The following is a 3,919-nucleotide window of genomic DNA, read 5'->3' as shown; positions in this document are numbered from 1 at the left end:
GGAAGTTACTAGAAAGGGGAGCCGGCTGCCCGGGGCGGGGCGGTGCTCTGTCAGTGCGCATGCGTGGGAGGGCGGGGGTCCGCGCCCGTTGCCCGCCGTGAGGGGAGGGGAGGGAAGGGAGCGGGCTGTGGTACCGTGGTGTATCAAATTATCGTAATACAAATAAAATAAAGGACTGCGCGTCAGCCTGCAGAAAGGCAGCGGTGCGGGGCTGCCGCTGCTGTTCGGTTTAGTTATCGGCACCTGCTCAGGGGTAACAAATAACCCTGGCTTTAGGATTACCGCGGCAGCCTTCCGTACCTGGCGGCTGCATTCACCTCAGGCTTGGACCAAAGCGCCTCGGTCACTGATCTAGTGCCACCGCGTTAGACCCTCTCCCAAAACATCGGGGGTTTTCCTGCTGGCCGTGAAGTCACAGATACCCGTTCCTCTTTCTGTGTAAATTGTGTGCATGGCCCTCAGTTCCAGGGTCAAACGCATTTTCTTCCTTAAATTAGGATTAGCTAATCCCAGAGGAGTCCGACTCCTCAAATGATTTGCCATCTTGCTCTGTTACTGGTACAGTCTCACCATAGGCAAATCGTGCCAGTTGGTATTAAAATAAGTGTAGCACAACACAGCAGTCTCCAACCCTCTGATTATTTTTTTACTAAAGTGATTTAAAACCCGATAAAAGGTTTTAAAACAGCTGACAGAAGGCCACTCCAAGTTTTGCTTGTCCGAGGGCTTCAGTTTGTTACAGAAGAAAGCACGCTTCCAGGCACATTTCACCACCGAGCCTTTCTTTCCTCAGCCACGCTCGTTCCATTTCCACGTTGGACTTGACCCCGCGCAGCACCGGAGCGCTGTGACACCCGCCAGCTGGTCAGTGCTGCCCTCACCATCGGCTGGCAGAACGAGGGCTGTTGTGAAGTAACGCTTTGCACTGCAACCAAGCAGTGATTCCAAGCAGAAATCAATCCCGATCAAAGTGCGAGGAGATGTTCCTCATCCAGGGCTGTTCTTCGTTGATACAATAGCTCTTGCTGACTATAGGGCCTACTGCAGCACGGTTTGTACTAAACTAGCACAACCGCTACCCACTTTAGGTTAGCTGAGGTTTACCGGTTAGGCTAATAATCATCTGTGGTATTTACTGAAAATACCTAACAGACAAATAATACTACTAACTCCTATAAAATAATCATTTGAATTTATCAAAAGCTCTTACTTAAGCAGAGCAAATGTTAACAGGGAATGGCTGTTTCTTTTTCTTTTTTTGGTACAGATAACAGCGGTAACAGCATTCATTTGCCGGTACTGGAAGTATCGAAATGGAAAATACCCCGAAACAGGACAACATGCATGTGTGTCTGCAGTGAGATATGCAGAATGCAACTTACACACAATGCATGGACAAGTGAAAATGACACAGAAAAGTCCTTACACCTCCTTAGGCTGCCACGTTTTTAAACAATGTCCTTTCTTTCCTCTTTGTCTTTATCTTTCCTATTTTCTTCCATCTTTGCTTTTATTTCACCTTTCTATAATCATCAGTACAGCTTTTCTTCATTAACTCGTGATCCTATCGAAGTACTTATTGCAGAAGTTCAGTTTAATTCCCAACTCTGACTAGACATCTCCAGATTGATATTTTTTCCATAGGTAGTTGATTTAAACAAGTGCAGTCAGCTAAATTGGCTTAAAATAAAACAAAAAAAGAGTTCACAGCAACTAGAGATTATTTTGCATCAAAATGAAAATACCGGCTGAATTCAAGTTGAACCAAATTAAGAACATCAGCAGAAGGTCCTGACCCAGTTTAGCTGAACTCACTTTAACGTTCTACCTGAAGTTAGGGATAAAATTTTGAATTTAGACAAGGTCTCATGTGGTCTAAGTACAGTAAAGCTTACATGCAAGAGCTTCAAGGTTTTGCTATAAACTAGACATAACATTCCATATATTTCTGAATATTAAAACCAAAACATAACACAAATACCTTGATAATCAATTTTTAATGAATAAGGGAAGAGAAAGAGCATACATCTCAGCTCCTGTGGGACCTTTACAAAAATACACACGTATTAAGCTTCCCATTCCTGATTTGCCAGAACAAAGGCTAGGGTTTGTTGTTTAGACGCAGTTAAAGACGTTAAATAAAAGCTGCATGCTAAAGTGTTACCAGATAGACAACGATTATCTTTTGCTGCTGATATGGTGCTCCCTGCATGGATATGCTGCTGCGTTTAGTACAGCAAACCACAAGCAAAATGCGTTGTTAGAGCTGAATCAGAGGGCAACATCCTTGTCAGCTCATGAGTAATTCCAACAAATAAAATGCTGTTGTCTCACTTTCAGTGGGATTTATCTTTACTCTCTGGAAGACACTAAAGGTTTTCATAAAAGTAGCATTGCACAGGAACAGAGCTCTGAGCTTCTGTACTGTGACTGCTAGTTCTTAGCAAAAAGTACACATACAAAGTCTAGGAAAAAAAGCATTCATCTGTTTTATTCTCCTGAGTAGATAACAGGCATTTTCCAATTGTACTGTACTACCGAAGCCCCATCCATACTTATTTTTGTTGTTATGATTCACAATCTTTTCGGGTATCTAAAATTTTGTAGTCATACATGTCAGAAATTTTATTTCTCCATCTCTACTCTGTATATATCCTGTGCTATGATCTTTCCACTAGGCTCTTGGTCTCCGTAATCTGTATTGTGTGGAGCTTTTCTCTGAGCAAAGACACCTCAGTCCCCCCCACTTCAGATTTTTTTTTTTAATTCATTAGTATTCCTAAGTTCAGTACAGGAAACTTCTGTGTTACTGTTTTAACCACCTACCTCAAAGGTAGCACAGAACCTATGCAGTGTAAGCATGTTCAGTAAATAGGAGCCTTTTAGTTTTTGTACTTCTGGCTTTGTCACCTTACCTTCACTTAAGAGATTCTGATGATACTTTCTTTGTTAAATGCACAGGGGGGTTGTTTGTTTTCCCTTTCTTTCAAAGCAACCAGGACAAGCAAAATATTGTTGAAGATTTGTACAGGAAATCAGAAGTTTGTCTATCAGTAAATTATGTACACTCACAATCTAAAATGACGCATTATGGGAAAGAAATAGCAAGAGAACTGCTGACTTTTCATAAGGCATAGTGGGAGTATCTCTCCTGAAACAGGTTGCAACAACTATGAAAAGCAGCTTTGTCTTCATGAACATTCAGTTTTTACAAAGGTAAAAGAAACAAGATATGGGAAAATAGAATGTTTTTGTCCAGGTATCATACAAAACTTTTAGGAGCAAGAGCAACAGAGTAGAGAACTATTCAGCTGATTAAATAATTTGTGTAATTTATGCAGATCCCCAAGGGGCAAACACAGAGAATCAAGATGAGTTGCATTGAACAATGAAAACTATATTCAGCTTTGCCCCCATTAGAAATGTGTGTTTTTAGCACTTAAAAACAAAATTAACTTTTTTTTTGAGTGAACATGCACTTTTAGAATACATTTTATATTTCTTTTTTTAAAAAATTCCTTCTGTTGTTAATCAACAAGTATTATACAAGCAAATTCTCATTTATGTCAAACACAGTACAGGAAACACAGGTTAGTTCCACAAGGCAGGAGGGGGGATGTGGAGCAGGGATTACTGATAGTCCTAGAAGGCGAGGAGAAAAAAAATCTGTAAAATACAAACAGAAGAGTAAATTAAAACTTACAGGAATACTAATGTACAGCATAGCTGGTAGCCAGTCTTTTGGGTTTTGTCTTCCAGACATCTGAAGCAATACAGCTTTGAATTCTCATCTCTACATATAATTTAACAATTTAGAAACACCTGGAAACTGACTGATTGGATTTTAGGAGGAGATCTATATTCTGGATTTCCTAATTTAAAATTGCTTACAAATACAAACGTGTTGGAAAAAAGTCAA

The sequence above is a fragment of the Anser anser genome (assembly GCF_964211835.1).
Source record: "Anser anser genome assembly, chromosome: Z".
NCBI classification, from domain to species: Eukaryota; Metazoa; Chordata; class Aves; order Anseriformes; family Anatidae; genus Anser; species Anser anser.
This window is presented reverse-complemented; position numbering follows the sequence as displayed.